This window comes from Panthera onca, chromosome A2 (assembly GCF_046562875.1).
Source record: "Panthera onca isolate mPanOnc1 chromosome A2, mPanOnc1 haplotype 2, whole genome shotgun sequence".
Classification (NCBI taxonomy): domain Eukaryota; kingdom Metazoa; phylum Chordata; class Mammalia; order Carnivora; family Felidae; genus Panthera; species Panthera onca.
Window position 1 is genome coordinate 44,411,552 of NC_138340.1, and position 18,147 is coordinate 44,429,698.

Genomic DNA, 18,147 nt, shown 5'->3' on the forward strand with positions numbered 1-18,147 from the left:
TATTCTTTTTTTCAGTTGTATTTTCTGTTGTAGTTGAAATTGAACCCTTATCATAGCCCTTATCATCCTCACATCTCAAAACAGCCCTACCAGGGGATTAGCAAGTTTTAAATGAGATGACTTTGTCAGTGGAAAGTCATAAGAAAAATTGAGTGAGCTATGTAGGAGCTTCTTCACTTTGGCAGACAGGTTCTCCTTTTAAAAAATGGCTTATTTTTTTCTGAGGTGATTTCAGTGCTTTTGATAGAAATCCGTTCATGTCCTAAGAAGTTAATTAATGAGGCACCTGTTAGGAGCACTCAAACCATCCAAGGATGGCTGGCAAATCTGTCCACTGTTATTATATTTTTAAGGCTAAATGGGGGTTAAACTGAACATTTTGAAATAAGACAGTTATTAAATATATACCTACAGAAACCCCAAAGGGATGCTAAGAATTGATGGACTTTTATTTTTACTTCCAGGATTCTTAACTGATCCAGGAATGAAATCCACTGTTGACTCTTCACTCAATAAAATCATATGAATATTGAGTACTTTATTGTCTGTCAGTAGATGGCATTCTTGACTAGAAACATACTTCATAACTTCACTTCGTGGCCTCTCCATAACCTCTTAAGTACTTGGTTAAAAAGCTTCTGCTTTGTTAATTTTTTCCCAGTCTTGTGATGTATTCTATATTCTTTAATAGCTATATCCATTGACTATTATATAGGCAGCTCTTGTGAACTAGGCATGTACAATTCAGCATTAAATAATTGTCCTTGGAATAATACCACTTAAGGATTATTTCCAGTGACTGAGGACAGGTGTAGACGGCATGAGAAATGAGGTCTTTTTGAGATATGGAGATCATTTTCTTTGGATTTATTCCACTGACCTCTCTGGTAAACCTTTTAATGGAGCAGCGGTATGACAAAATCATCCTGGAAATCATAGTTCTTCTGTCTTGCAGAGACTTGAATGTCCTCTAGCACACCACTTTAATTTTATAGATGAAAAAGCTCATTTCTTTCCCAAGAAAGTTCTTGGAAGAGTTAGGACTCCTTGATTTGAGCCCAGTGATTCACCTTTCTCAAAATTACCCATGCCCTGTTTGAGCAAGAAGTGAAATATACAGCAAAGGTGGAAAAATTGCAATCACATGGAAAATCCACCTTATTTAGTTAGCGTTGGCAGTATTTCTTGACTGTTCCAGCCATCCCATATGAATCTTTGCTCTCTGAGGTATCTAATAGGCTTTCTTTGTTTGTGGATGATAATTTGCCAGCTAGCTTTTAGATTCTGAGATGGCAACTTTACCATCTGGTAAGAAAACCAGGATTAGATAGGTATTAAAAGATCTTTTGTTGCTCTAAATAAGACTTAAAAACTTTATCAGCTTGTGGAATTTCTCTCCTTAGACAGAACTACTCATACATATGCCTTTATTCCAGACCCTAGACCAGGAAATCTTTGACAGGATTTATGCTGATATATCTGATAAGAAAATTCATTAAATGACATTTTAGAGAGATGAGAAGACTGAGTATGATACCTGGAGTTAGTAAACTATAAAATAAATTTATAAAATAATTTCCTTGAGCATAAGGCCAGATGCATTGTTGATTACGTTTGTCAGAAAGATCAGTGTGTTAGTGGGGTCCTAACAAAGAGCATATTGCTCTTGTCATATTTTTTTCTATTTTCCTTCTCTTGAGTCAGTAGCACCCATCTTGCTGTCAGAATAGCATGTGATTGCATTTTCAGTATTACCTCAGTCTCTAATGATTCAGGCTTATGCTAAAAGAGGACCAGATACTTGTTTTCCTTGTTGCTTGAAGCTTTGACAAAATCTGTTCATTTGCTTTGAATAGTATTGCTCTGAGTTTATTTTTTGCTTGGGAAAAAAAAAAGGCTATAGTTATTTGGAAAAATTGAGTTTTCATCTATCTTGGCCTTTCTGTCATATTAATAAGATCTGCTGTCTTAGAACTCTGAGAACTAACAAAAGAACAAAGTGGTTGAGAAGACTTATGAGTCTATACATTGCAGAAACAAAAGATGTACTTTTCTCCATTCTACTTGTATTTTGAATAGAGTTTGAATTGAATGATTATTGTGAATGCCATGAGATTTAATGGTGCTGTTATCAATTTGTACATTTAGCCAGGTATAAAGGATTATACTTGCCAGGTAACCTGAAAGCTCCTTACATTAAGCAGCTTATTAATACAGAAGTTAGTTTTGATGCAGTCGCAAACCCTGGACCCTTACTATCTATGTAGAAGGGGAATATTTCATCTGGTATTTCAACATGCTACAGTACATACTTAAAAAATAACTCAAAATTTTGAACAAATTAAACCTACTGTATATCATTTTATTTTTTTTTCATTTTTAAAATAACTCCTGTCATGTTTAAAAAAATTTTTTTTTAACATTTATTATTGAGAGGCAGAGACAGAGCATGAGAATAGGAGGGGAAGAGAAAGCAGGAGACACAGAATCCAAAGCAGGCCCTGGGCTCTGAGCTGTCAGCACAGAGCCCGAGGTGGGGCATGAACTCAAAAACCGCAAGATTATGACCTGAGCTGAAGTCAGACGCTTAACTGACTGAGTCACCCAGGCGCCCCATTCCTGTCATGGTTTTTTATAAATGTTTGATTGTTTCTATCGGCTTAAAATAATATTTCTTCCTGATGAAAATTGTATAGGTCCTTAACTTGTCAGTAAGAGGAGCTTTGGTATCCTATATGATAAACACATGATGTATTTTGATTAATGGTTATGCCAACTAGAGAACCAAATGTCAATAAAATGGTCTATGTTTTAAGTTTTGATGATTTAGAAGTCACAGGATCATGTAACACTGTGTTTATTCTTGGCCTATTTCATTCATTTACTATTGCACACATCTGCTCACACCTGTCCCCCAGGGTTTCAGTGACCACTGTGAGAGAGGCACTGTACTAGGTGCTGGGGTACAAATATGAATACCATCTTGCTTCTGGTCCATACAGTTTAGTTAAAAGAGAAGTGTCACTAACCAGTGTAAAATGTACTATAGGAAATACTGCAATAGGAGATGCAGAGGTAAGCCTTAATTCAGTGGAGAAAGGCTTGGAAAGTTTAGGTTGGTAGAGTTGAGTTTTGAGGGGTGAGTGCTTCGTTAGTTACGATGTAGTATAGATTCCATATATTGTCATGAAAATTTTGTGTAGCAGCAACATAATCCTCATGGAGTTACATCATGGTGTCATTAGGAGAACTTGTCTGGTTCACATCATCTGGATCACTGCCAAGGCCCTGTAATTTAGTAGAAATTACACAGTAGTTGGAGGTAAGAGGTCTCATTGTACCTATTAGTAATGAGACCACAGGCCAAACATGAAACGTCTTTTACCCTACTTCTAAGTCCGATAACTGGAGATAATACGAGTAGATACTCAATACATGATCCCCTTTGGACATTAAGTCAAACATTTATCTGGAAGTGTGCTGTAAATGGAAAAGCTTCATAAAATGAAACTTCTTTTATTCTATCCATATTCCATACCTACTAAATTTTATTCATTGAATTACATGTGAGGAATAAATAATTTTGTGTTGGTCTTCAAGAAGTAATTAATGCTTTACAAGTATCATTATTGGATTCCACCTTTGGTTTTGGGGCTCAGGAATAATCTTAAATATTTTTCTCAAGAATATAACATGTCTATGTTCCATTCATACCATCATGCCTTAGTATGAATCGAGTATAGAAAAGATATGCCCCCAAACTATCACTTTTATTCACTTATTTTAATTTCAGTCACTAACACCTATGGCATGTCAGGCTCCCTGCTAGGCACCAGGGATATGCAACATCGATGCCACCATCATTTAGTTTACCTTGCAGTTAGGGATGTAGTAATAAGTCACATAGACAGTCAGTGATCAATGCTTTGAAGAAGCAAATGTTGTCCTGTGAGAGTATAATATATTAGGAGGACTTGACTTAGGCCTCTTTCTAATGCCTATAAAGTGAAGTTTAAATGGTGATCCACAGAAAGAATAGGTGGAAATGGGTTAAGGGAAGAATTTGCCAGATGAAACAATACTATGTATAAAAACCCTTAAATGGGCAGGATCATGACAGATTTCAAGAACTGAAAACACTTTCTTCTATCTGGAGTGCAGAGGGTGGAGAATGGTGGAAGATACAGGGAATATTTGGCAAAAGCTAGATGATATGGGGATTTGTAGGCCTGTTAAAGAATTTTGGTCATTTTGCATGACTAATAGGAAGACACTGAAGCATCCTCAGAGGGTTGAAATGGGTAGGGGCAAAAAGGATAGGCGATGTCAGTGGTGAATGCAGTGAGAATGTTCTTACTGCTGTTTGAGGTATAAAATGTTGGTAGGTGGAAGGGAGCTGGTGACAGAGATGTGGATGAAGTTAAATGGTCTGGATCTAGTGGTGGATTGACTACTCTTCCAACAGGTGAAAGAAAAAGATGTGTGTGACTCCTACCTCTCTGGCTGGTGAATTATGGTGGTACCATTTACTACGAGCACTGGAAGTAGACCATTTGGGTTCAGGGGAGAATTGGTATAAGAAATCATGTATTTGTATTCAGACATGTTGAATTTGACATCCCTTTAGAGTATCCGAATAGTGATATCAGGTAACCAATTGGCTGCATGTATATAGACCTCAGAAAGGAGAATTTGAAGATAAAACATAAGTCATAGAAATGCAAATATAAATTTGTGTTAAGTCCAAACTATTATCAATATCACTTAGAGTTTAAATTTAGAAAAGGTCAGTGTTCAATTTCTGAGGGTAATAAAAGTGGGGGCATTTGTAAATTTTGGATAACCCTCATACCATTTAAAATTTTTGTGGGGTGCCTAGCTTTCTCCTTCTGAAGAGCATGGGACTTTTGATCTCGGATTCATGAGTTCAAGTTGGGTGTTGAGATTACTTAAAAAAATTAAGTCATAATTTTTAATTGTTGCATAATTTATGTAACCTTTAAATTTTAGATTTCATGTTTTTAAAATAATTCTGATCTAAAAAGATTAGCAATTATTTTTAAAAAGATGGTGAGAAGGGAGATTTTATGTCGTTTACAAGGAATGAATATTAATTGTTGCTCTTTATGACCTGAGGAAATTTTTCCTTAATTTCAAATGATGAGTTTTTAGTTTCATATGAAACTCAAATGTTTACTATAATGTGTACAACAAGCAAAACTATTAGCATCTCTTCTTTATTCTAGATATTTGGATATAAATCAGCTCTTAGGCTTTTTTAATAGATTTACTATGATAGTTTTCTTGCTCACAGTTTAAAAAATTACACAGTTTAAAAAATATCATGATAAAATCAGATCCTCTGTAATTCCCTGAGACACTTTTTTTTTTTTTTTTTTTTTTTTTTTAGCATTGAAACATTTTATTCTAAAACTGGCAGTACTGGCATGCCACTAGCTTAAAAAAAAAAAAAAAAAAGGCCCAGGTTTATGCTGTATTCTAAAATCCATTTCTTTATTTGTAGGTGATGAGCAGTTGAGGTTGAGATGAATAACATATTTAGGGGTATGTACCCTTTATTTAAATAAAAAGATCTATATGTGTAAAGTAGTATATAAATTATCTTTTAGGAGTTGTACAAAAGTTTTGACTGTGGATAATAACTGAGACTACTTTTCCTTTTCAGTTACGGAATTAGTAAGTAGCTCTTTCTGTGTTAGTAATATATACAGAAAGCAGTAGCAATTATAATAAACTATAATAGGTTGTTTTAAATGTAATGTGTAGCCCCAAAACTTCATTTGCAAAAAAAATTATTATGAAATTCCATTTGCCACTGTATTATAAAATTCTACAGTTTTGGGGCCGCCTGGGTGGTTCAGTAGGTTGAGCCTCTGACTTTGGCTCAGGTCATGATCTCATGGTTCATGGGTCCAAGCCCCACATTGGGCTCTGTGCTGACAGCTCAGAGCCTGGAGTCTGCTTTGGATTCTGTGTCTCCCTCTCTCTCTCTGTCTCTCCCCCACTCAAGCTCTGTCTCTTTATCAAAAATAAATAAACATTAAAAAAAATAAAAAAATAATAAAATTGTACAGTTCTTAAAATAAGAAAGTTAACTAATTACCTTAAATTTATTATCCAGATAACTGTAATGTACAGTACATTTATTTGTTTTCATATATATATATATATATATATATATATATATATATATATAAACCTTTGGTGTTTTTTATGCAATTTATATTTTGTCATGTTAAATTCTAACATTGCCAACATGTGTATTTTGAAACCCACCTTAGCCCTGTAAACGTTATCTCATATGTTGCCAATCTTAGTGATGGGTTGGCTCTTTCTTCAATAGGAAAATTCTCAATAAGCATCTGTTTTTCAATCTAACACCTTTGTATTTTGTATTAAGTTTTCTGTTGTTGCTCCTTCTAATGTAGTGTATGCATGATATACTGGAAAATTACCAGTTTTCTTGTTTTAGCAATGTATATTTTGGTAATTTTGTGGTAATACTGTGACTGGTATTTGTTTACCTAATTGCATGTAATCCTATGGCATTACAGAATTTAATTTACGGAGAAGATTTTTAGACTTAAAAAGGATTACTGGCCATTTAAGAATGATTATTAATCAGTATAAAATTGAGTTTTAACTACATTAATGCCTGTCTAACATATACACAGATATTTGCACAGACACATATACGGTACATACCCGATCTCATAGCAAAGATGTCCAAATTAAAACAAAGTAGATGGTATCCTACAGTCTTGGGCCATCAAAGCCTTGGGACAGGAATTTTCAAGGCAAGTGTTTTGAGGCTAATCTTGCTCTCAAGAGCTGTGAGATCTTAAGCAATTCAGTTTCCCTAAAGCCCACTTTATTTGTATGGTTAGTGGGCTAAATCATACATGATTTCTTACATGACTTCTTCCCTAAAATAATTTCATTTCATAGTTGAAAAAGCTAACGTTTAGAGGTGAATAATTTTGTATCAGTAACACTGTTATGAACAGTGTACAGGGTGCGGTAAATTTACTTCTTGGGATCGAACAGTGGAAAGGTGCAATTGATTCTTTGGGTATTCAGCAGTATTCTTGTTTTCTTCAATTTTGGGGTGGGGTGGATCTAAGAAAGCAAGCTTCCTTTCTGTGTCCTTTTGTCTTACCTGACATGGAGACGGAAGATTGACTCATATTGAAAGAATCTCTCATAACCTTGTTTGCTGAAGGTTATCTTTTATCTGATTTCTCTCTTCCTGGATAGGTTGCAGGCTGAAGAACATTAAAATATCTATTTTCCTAGTGGTTTCCTTTTCTAGATTTGAATAATTCACTTGATTCTTCTAAGCTACTTAGATGAAAGAGTGTTATCCAGGAATGCTAATTTTAGTTCCTTTGTTTGAAATTAGAGAAATAAATGCGTTATATTTTTAGTCTAGATTGTAAGTCTTCATATCCTTTAATCTGCTCATTTCAAAAACTCTAAATAATGTTCAGGAACCTTTTATATTGTGAGGTTAGCTATTTGCTTGTAATAGGTGTTTCTTTTTTGTTTTATTAAAAAAATTTTTTGAAGTGGGTAAATATGGGGAAAGATCCAGTTGAGTATTGGGCTTATTCCTCATTGAATACTTCTTTGTGTTCCATTCATATATTATTTTAAGCTCCTTATTACAAACATGACAACAGCAGATAAGAAATGCCCCCGTTTTTATACTAGAGGGGATTTTTATGAACCAGGCCAGAGACCAGTAGATATCTTGGACCATTTTTCTTAATCTGAAATTCTGTGATTTTAATCAGATAGGTGAAATCTAAAAAAAAATTGTCATCTTTGTAGATGAAAAATGGTAATCTATTTTATATGGATTAGCCTACATATGCAAGGAGTAGTTATTCACTGTGTAGAAAAAAAAATATATATATATATAACTCATCTGTAAAAATGATAACAACAAGCAGCAGAGCCTATTAAGACACTAACTTCATTTAAAATAAGAACGTAGTTTTCATCACGAATGCCAGATATTAAAAACTATATTTTAAACATTTGTAAATCAAATGGGAATAAAATGTTCTTTGCATATCTAATTTTGTTACAGGCATTTTTTTTTCTGTATTTTATGAGACAAATCACAGGCATTACAGTTTGAAATCAACTTTATTGTTTTCATTGCATTTGCTATGTAGCTGTTGAATATTTGCAGTAAGTTTTAATGACGAATGAAGTGCATGTTTGATTATATGCCATTAGTAAAAATGTCTTTTTATGGCAAAGGGTGGTTTTCAGCATGGCCTTGACAAAGGCAATGTGTAAATGTGTTCTTTCCCATCAAAAGAATAGAAATCAGCATAAACAAAATTTAAAGGAAATATTAAAAAAAAAACCAGCGAATATTCTTTGTGTGTTAAATTATATCAACATATAAGTAGAGAGCATAGATCTACTTATTTTCAGAGGCAAGTGTAATGCTATTTAGAAAAGTTGTAAATACCATAATTATTTTACTAAATTAATTCCAATTTCATTACCTATTTTATTTTTTTATTAAAAAAATTTTTTTTAACGTTTTATTCATTTTTGAGACAGAGACAGAGCTTGAATGGGGGAGGGTCAGAGAGAGAGAGGGAGACACAGAATCTGAAACAGGCTTCAGACTCTGAGCTGTCAGCACAGGGCCTGATGCAGGGCTTGAGCTCATGGACCGTGATCATGACCTGAGCTGAAGTCGGACGCTCAACTGACTGAGCCACCCAGGCGCCCCTTCATTACCTATTTTAAAGCTAAGTATAGCAGGGATTAGGTAGAGAGTTATAATGCTGATGTGGAGAATGTTTCCACAGTTACTCAGTTTTTCTAGCCATTATCTCATGTTTCTGAGACTCCTGCTACTTATTGCTTGCTATTGTGCCCAATATTTGATCCAGCCTTTCTGCCTTTTACTCAGTTTCCTTTGTCGGGGATACTCCTGTCTTTCAGTCCTTACCTATCAAAGTTGGACTTACCTTTCCATGTCTAGTTTAACTTTTGCCTCTTTCACAAGGCCATCTAGATGCCCGATTGTCAGAACTGTCTGCTCAAGGTCATTGCTATCAACTTGTTCTTCTACTGCAGATCAGCTAAAGCATGTTCCCTTGTGATCAACGTATTCTCTCAATGTTCATCTCAATTATCCAACTTGTTTTCTACTCCATTGGGTAAATCATCTCATCATGTATTTAACTTTGAACACAGTTCCTTATGTTGAGAAATACTAGAAAAATAAGAATGTCTGCATCTGTATCCATAGTGTGAGGTATTGGGCTAAAGACCTTGAAAAAATATACTGGTGCTGGAAAGAACAGTTATTTAAGGAATTAAATGAATTATATTTATTTTATCAAAGGTCAGGAGAAAATCTTCGATAGACATTATAAGGCAAGACTTGGTTTCTTTGACCCTGCTTGTTCTGCTTCTTCACATCTATTGAATATTAATAACAGCAGAAATGACAGCTATAATGGCCACTGTAGTTTCGTAGACCTTACTGTAAGCATTCACACACTTCATCTTTTTTGATCTTCATGTCATGCCATGAGATTGGTGAGGCAGAAGTTAGACATTATTCAGATTTGGCCACGTTTACTTGTTATGAGCTAATACCATTTTAACCCTGATAATGAAATCTAACTGTTCTTTTATTAAATGTTAGTCTAATATTTAATGTCTGTGGTCTCTTTGCATAATTTAATAATAAAGTTACTTCTGTAATCCAGAACACAATGTCATAATTTAAAATTGTATGTCTTTTAAAGCAGATGTAATTATTTTGATCCAAATTCATGCACTAGTGTTGCAACTTGCAACCATTTCAGTTTCCTCTTCCTCTGGATGAAGGAATTCAAGAAGAAGTAGATCTATATCCTAAAAGTAGCATCAGAGTGTGGACATTGAGAGTTAGATGCTGTCTATACAGGAAATTGGTTAATGTCCACACAGTTAGGCTAAGCCCAGATACCTGGACAAGACTGAACAGGAGGCAGGGAAAGAGTCCTGAAATGGTTGTTTTCAGTTCTGTGACCTCAGGCACTGCTTCCTGCAATTTTTCCTTTAATCTTCAGCTACACCCTAGGATAATTAGGAGCTATAGGACCCAACCAATGACCCTTTTATATAAGCTAGATTGAGTAGGGTCTTTGTTATCTGCAATTCAGCATCCTGGCAAATACAGATAAACAAAAATTGATATAACTGTGTTCTTTCTGCTCCAACTTTCCATTCCTGTTTTCCTTTGTTCTCTTCTTCCCTTTCCTTTCTTTTCCCCTCCTACTCTTGTTACATTTCCCTTCATTCCTTGTCCTTTCTCCTTCTTTTCCCCCCATTCATTGATCCAGGGATCCATCTATCCATGTATTATACTTTAGACCGCTTCCCACATGTTGAGCTTTAAGCCAGGTCCTGAGGACAAAAAGATCTGTGACACACAGTCTTTGTTCTCTTTAGGATCAGGTTTCCTCTCATTGCTTTTAGGAAGTTGGTATTTTGAACAGGGAGTTAGAGCCCCAGCCAAAAATGGGACAAAACAATAAAAAAGGAAATCCATATGTGTGTGTGTGTGTGTGTGTGTGTGTGTGTGTGTATAATATTTCAGTTAAATTCCTTAGTTTGTCATGCAAGTTCCTGAACACATTAGCCACAGTCTAACCTTGTGCTCCATCACCTCAATTCCCACCCTTCTGTATGTCTTTATCCCTACACCTCAACAAATGTTCTCTTTCTTTGGATATGTTACTGACCTCTGTCTGCCGTCCTCTTAAATGTGGTAAACTCATTTTTTGATACCTACCTCTGTTGAAGGTTACCTTTTTGAAGGCCTACTCCTTGGAAGCTTTTTCCAACTACCTGAGGCAGTGTTTGCCTTATTTGGTAACTGCCTGTATCTCTTTATTATGTCACCAACCACTCTGTGGGTTATTATTGTTATTACATTTTTAATGACAAAACTGCTATTGTTAACATATACTTTAAGTAACTTCCAGATAGTTATTTTGGTTCTGGCCCTTAGTGATGCTGTGAATGATAGGCACATTTTTAACTGAGGATATTGATTTGAAGGTACAGCATAATTAGGATATGCAGTGTTTTTTAATTCACCACATGTCTTAACAGTGTAATATATAAATACTATTTTAGTAAATAAAAATAGGCTGCTATTATAATTGCCAAAATGTTTTTCCGTTGACAGGAGAAAGGGGATGATGGATACAAAGAACTCTAATACAAAATAGAATATAAGCTGTGTTCTCAAAAGAGAGATGGATGAAGTCTGATGAGGAATTCAGAGATACCAAAACTTACTTCTCCCTGGGAATCTAGGAAAAGTTTTTTGAAGGGGATTGGCATTCATTTTGTTCAGGGGTATGGTTAGGATGGTTACCACAGACTAACTAAGTAATGCAAATTTAGATAGGAAGACAGGCCTTGGGGCATGGATGTGTACAGCATATGGAGGGTATCAGTTAAGTACAGCATACAATGTGGAGAGAAATGTGCCTATTGTGTGTGATACACAAGTACATTGTATTGTATACATTTAGTCACATGTCTCTTCTTTAGGAGGTACATTTGTGGAGATGCCTTTTTTTTAAATTAAAAATTATGCTTATTTTCAACACAGAGAGAGAGAGAGGCACAGAGCGTGAGTTGGGGAGGGACAGAGAGAGAGGGAGACACAGAATCTGAAGCAGGCTCTGCACTGACAGCAGCAAGCCCAACGTGGGGCTCCAACACAGGAACCATGAGATCATGACCTGAGCTGAAGTCGGATGCCTAAGCTTAACTGACTGAGTCACCCAGGTGTCCATGCACAGATGCCTTTCTACCTGGCTGTCATACACAGTTTGGTTGATTAGTTTCTGCTTGTGTAGTAACTTCAATAATCCTTGAGTTATGCACTCTTCATCAGTCTTGATAGAGTGTTGAATGTTCAAAAGATAAATTCCAAGAACCTATTAAATCATCAAATGCCATTGCATGTTTATGAAATCAGAGGAAAGACAGTTTCTACATTAGAGCAAATCTACTTTCCTATACTTGGTTGAGGTTGTAAGGAGAGATTACTCTGCTTCCTTAAGAAGGTTAAGCTGTCATCTAGTTAAATATGGACTTAAAATAATGCTGCCAAAGCAGCTGCCTCCTGTGATTGATGATGATGATGATGGATAATGATAGTTTTGAAATCAGTTTTTCAGGGAAATTGCTATTTTTCTACTTTGGCTGATGTTGTGGTCTGGATTGGGGATTTCTTGTCATATTAGGTATCTTTTTTGATTAAAAAATAAATTGCTAAGGACTGTATTCTCTATGATAAAATGGCTCTAAAACGGAGTATATGGGGCAAATGATTATAAGGTGTTCTATATGTATTACTTGAGTGACAGTAGTTATTCTGGGCTTCACAGTGTCATCTCATGGTGAATTGTGTTTAGGGGAACATAAAGCAACTCACTTCTAGGCAGAGAAGTGGCAGAAAGCATGGTATTCCAAGAATGTTCACATATATTGATAACTCAGTAGTCTCTTCATGCTCCTCAAGCTTATGCATTGGTTCCCTCTATTTGGGTTGCTTTTACTCCAGATATCTGCTTGTCTGGGTCCATTATTACTTGGATCTCTGCTCAGATGTTGGACATATACATCACTTTTCACTCTCTGTGTTATGTGTTTATTTCCTTATTGTCTGTCTCCCCATCTAGGATGTATAGTACATGAGAGCAGAGATCAGTTTGTTCAGTGCTATAAACTGAAAATCTATAAAAGTTCCTGGCCCATAATAGGTAGATAATTAGTAATTATTGAATGATAAGCTGAATGAATTAATCTTTATTTTATACAGAGAGGACAAAGTCTTCAAAATATTTTTAAAAGCTAATTAGTGTTTGGCTTGAGAGCCAAAGTCAAGCTTTTTGGTTTATTAACTTAACTTGCTTTTGTTTGTGTATGCACAAATGATACAAACAACAAACAGCCTTGAAAAAAGAAACAGAACATTCAGGGCTTGCTCTCAGGTGTAGTGGAGATTTTTTTATCTCATCATGTAGTGGAGAAAAGGAATCAATTTTGTTTACACAAAAATCACTGGTTAACCTCTATTCCATACCATTCCATTGTGTAAGCCTGAACACACACTGGTCTGAAAAAGCTATTTTCAGAAAGGGAAAAAACAAACAAAAACAAAACACAGTACCCCCCCCCCCCCAAGTATTTTTTAAAGGCCAATAACATTTGTATCCACTGGGTAAACATGATCAATCAAAGCTTTACAAGCTTTATATGGGTTGCTTCCTTAACAAATGTGTTTTTTGCCTTAGTCGTTCATCATATCTGGAAGTCTGGATGATGAGCTTGAGCACTCTCTTAGGTTAACATTGAAAATAGCCACTTGGTGGATTTGTAAAGGGAAAAGCCTGTTAAAGTGGCAAACATTCTCTCCTGACAACGTAAGCAGCCTATTGTAACCTGTGTTGTGTTGGCTTGATATGGTGAATTCAGCTCAACTTTAGGGGAAGGATTTGTTGTAACAGAGAAATCAGGTTATGAATGTGAAGAGCTAACATGCACATGTTGAAGGTATTCCGTTGGACCCTCCGAGTGCATAGGGGGGTTTCAAACGAGACTGAAGGTACTAGCTAGCGGCTGAAAGCAGAATCATCTGCTGTGTTGAATAAACTACCCTAAAAAATGGTAGAGTGTCTTAAATAACCAGGTTATAAATAACCAGCAACCAAGTTGCTGCTGTCAGTATATCCCTACTTAGAGGGATTGATGAACTGTTTAGTGAGGGGGGAAAGGAAAGCAATGAAAAACAAAAAGTTGATCCATTGGAAGCAAACATGTGGTATCATATCCAGAGAGCACTTTGTATAAGGAATCTGGTGCAGTCATATGTGGTATCATGCTAAGACCTCTGAAATGAGACACAACACCAATTATATGTTGTTTCATGCCTGTAAATGCTTTGTTTCCCAGCTAAGTTAGTGCTTATGAAAGACAGCAGATAGGTGAATATGGACTTGTTTATCTTTTGTTGTAGAATTGGTAAGGCTTAAGCAAAAGAATCTGGGTCATTCATAGGGGCAAGTTCAGATCTTATTGAGGTCAAATAAGAACTTGAGGGAGAAGAGCAGCTGAAACCACAACATTGGGCAAAGAATTGAATGAAGGGACAAGAGGGTTATGGAAGAACATGCAAATGAGGTCCAGTAAGTTTAAAATAAGTCAAATGGAAATTTGAGACCCTGAAAGTTCTAGAGGGGTCTTACCACCCTGGTTTTGATTTACACTGACATTACTGTGGTACGTCTTGGCATAGTCCTTTAAAAGAACCCAGGAACATACTTAAACCATATCCCCTACATAATAAGTGTTTTTATAGAGCCCCGCTTTTAGATATTTTATTCTTTTCAAGATCCTTGCAGAGGGAGTTTGAATAATTTTCAATTCCTTTGTTAGCTGGGATGTATATCAGAAATGAATTTTAAAATAAGCCATCTCTGGGGTGCCTGGATGGATCAGTTGGTTAACCGTCCAACTTTGGCTCAGGTCATGATCTCGTGGCTTGTGACTTCAAGCCCCACATTGGGCTCTGTGCTGACAGCTCAGAGCCTGGAGCCTGCTTTGGATTCTGTGTCTCCTCTCTCTGCCCCTCCCATGCTCATGCTCCGTCTCTCTCTGTCTCTCAATAACAAATAAACGTTAAAAAATAATTAAAAAAAATAAGCCATCTCTTAGTATCTCCTAATCCTGTTCCAGAGATGTGCAGGTTGCCCCAAAATGTTGTTTTCTACATGGGTTTTGGGTCTCTTCGACAGAAGGTGGCTCACTTGAAAACCTAAGATACCTTATAACTGACCCTTCTAATTTAACTTTTCTATATAAAAGTGTATTCATTTTTGTGTAGTCAATTAAAAATGAAAGGATTGAATTTCATGAGAGAATCTTAGATTTGAAAGGGCTTTAGACCAGAGACAAGAAGGGAGAGTCAGTGTTTCCCTTTAAATGGCACAGCTGATTCACACACAGATTTTAGGATCATGGCCTCAGTGTACTTTTTCACAGGGAGAGTAGAATAGAGTGTTTAAGAACATAAGCTCTGTAGTTAAATAAGATCAGATTAAAAATTCACCATCATCCATGTTAGCTGTGTGACCTTAAGCAAGTTACTTACCCTGTATTGCTTCACCATCTATAAAATAGTGTTATTAATAGCTTTTGTCTTATGAATTTGTTTTGAGGATTAAATGGAACAATACATATAAAACTTAGCACAATACCTGGCAAAGCCTTAAAAAATATTCAGTACATGATAGTACACCTATATTGTATTTGTACTGTTGTGTAACAAATTACCACAGATGTAGTAACTTAAAGTAACCCCACATTTATTATCTCACAAATTTGATGGACCAGACATCTGGCATGTTTTAGTTGAATTATTCACTCAGGGTTTCATAATGCTAAGATGGAAGTGTCAGTGGGCCGTATCTTCATGTGGAGGCTCAATTAGGGAAGTACCTGTTTGCAGACTTTTCAGATTATTGGCAACATTCATTCCCTTGCAGATGTGGGAATGAGGTCTCAGATCCTTGCCTTACCAACTGTCAGCCAGACTCTGCCCTCAGGACCTTGCCATGTGGTGCCCTCCATAAGCACCTTACAACATAGTAGCTTACTTGTTCATAGCAGAGCAATTTTTATCACTTCAAGCCTCTCCCTTCAGGAAGGGAGAGAGTTTACTTTAGTTCAAAACCATCCAAGAGGATATCTTTTTTGAATAACTCAGAACCAACAGATTGGGGGCTTCCCTCTAATCACCTGAGTCATATGAAATAGTCTAACCAGGGGTTTGAAATCCATTGTATTCACCGCCACACCCTCATTAACAGGGAGGGTATCATATTGTTGTGTACAGCAAGGGACAGGGATCTTGGGGCCATCCCAGAATGCTGCCTTCTTCAGAGAAGTTTCATTGTTGTCATTAATTCTTGCTCTTATCATTATTATATTCTTGTATTTATATTCTATGTCTATATATGTACCTCATTATTATATACTTTCTGAGCTTATGGTTGTTATGAGCTCTAAAGTGAAAAGTGTGTGATAGTAATGGAAAATAAAGGATACTATTTGGGAATCTTTGCTTATGAAGGAATCTACATTGTCTCTATTTGTTTTGTACTGCATAATGATATTTAAAACATACTAAATGTTGTCCCCCCTGAGAATATGTGTATTATAATAGAATTCTTAAAATATTAGTAAGTTGTGAATGAAGACAAAAGTAGACAGTGATCAGGGAAACACAGAACATAATATTGAATGTTCAGTATAATACCTAGTAATTTAGAAAGTTTCACTGATTTTGCTGTAGTTCTAGTCAATTGAAAAAGAGGAGAGAGGGGCGCCTGGGTGGCGCAGTCGGTTAAGCGTCCGACTTCAGCCAGGTCACGATCTCGCGGTCTGTGAGTTTGAGCCCCGCGTCGGGCTCTGGGCTGATGGCTCGGAGCCTGGAGCCTGTTTCCGATTCTGTGTCTCCCTCTCTCTCTGCCCCTCCCCCGTTCATGCTCTGTCTCTCTCTGTCCCAAAAATAAATAAAAAACGTTGGAAAAAAAAAAAATTAAAAAAAAAAAAAAAAAAAAAAAAAAGAAAAAGAGGAGAGATTACTTTAAAAGAATAATTAGTAAAGGCACTTGAATATTTTACACATAAATATGAGGAAGAAAAGTTCTGCTTTAAAATGCTAATGTGTTGTCATCTATTTACACAGTGTCATTATATGAATATTTTCAGAATTCCTAATAGGAATATCTTACTTCTTGCTCTTGAAAAGAAGCTAATGAAAAGCCAGTCCTCCTGACCAGTTATGAAAATGTATTTCCTGTCCTATAAGCTATCATTAATTTCCTGATACACCTGGAATATGCCACAAGCAATTTGTAGTGGCATCAGTTAACATTTGGGAAGTTGAGCATGGCCATCTAGGATATTAAATATTTGCTTCTGGAATAATGATAAAATCTATTGATAGTATATTCTCTAAGTATTTGTTAACAATAACAGCAAAGTTCAAGGGTACTAGATAAATGACAGAATATCTATTTAGATTCATTTTCCTCAATTCTTCTGATTTTTGTGTTTTCATTTGGTTCTGAACACTCCTGTGAAATTTTGGAAATAGGGCTTTCAGGGCTCTATCACTAAAGGTCCCTTAGGAAATAAGTTTTTGTATCATCAAAGTCATTCAGAAGACTTTGGTAATAAAGTCATAGGGTCATTGCCTTTTCTGTATTTGGGATTAATGGACAGCAAGGAAATAAAATAGTACTTTAGCCTTAGTTATAAAATAATACATAGTTTACTCAGGGTGGCATGCCGGCAGAAATAGGTATTATTCTATTTTTAAAAGTTAGCTATTAATGTTTCTTGATTCACAATATATTATGTAGACAGATTCCATATTTCCCTGTATGTCATACATCATGGATTACATTGAAAAATAAAGTTGGTATAGTTTCATTGAAGCTATGCCACAAAGCATAAATATTAAAAAGAAAAGGTTGTTTTCCAATTTGATGAGTTGTCCAGTTGATACATTCTGTTTCCTCTGCTGTATTGTATAAAATAAAAACAATGGTTCAGAAAGTGAGTATGCGAAAATCAATTTCATTGATTCAAAATGTATGCATTTATTTTATTTTGGCCTAAGTGTATTCCAATCAGCACTACATATGTGGTAGTAACCTGTGATGATTTCTATTCATACTGTACATTCGTATATACAGGAATTGGAAAATTGCTTTCATATAATAGGTGCTGGATACATAATAACTTAATGAATGAACAGATTATAGATATTAAAGCCAGTAGTCTCTAATGAAATGATTGACTTTATTTTTTCCTCTAATCTAGTTCAACTATAAAAATACTCTGGGTAAAGTTTTTGATCAAAACTTAATACGTAAGTTCCATTGGAAGTGCACTGGACTTCATTTTCAAATGAATCTTTAGCAAAACATTTAAGTCTTTAAGTCATCTTTATTACATTTTTTTACTCTCTTGGGACCTTATTGCTTCATTAATTCATGACATTTAGAT

The 18,147-nt window shown here is 35.6% G+C and overlaps 1 protein-coding gene across 3 annotated transcripts in view; it reads left to right on the forward strand.

Moving 5' to 3' along the window:
- The window catches only part of CNTN4 (contactin 4), an 898,074-nt gene that overhangs the window by 131,052 nt on the left and 748,875 nt on the right, over positions 1-18,147 (forward strand). Inside the window, exon 2 of one of the 3 annotated variants that reach the window (XM_078442806.2) lies at positions 5,525-5,565. The exons of the other annotated variants lie outside the window; for them this stretch is intronic. The gene's annotated coding sequence lies outside the window, so the exon portion shown is untranslated. The remainder of the gene's footprint in view (positions 1-5,524; positions 5,566-18,147) is intronic. 3 annotated transcript variants of the gene reach the window in all.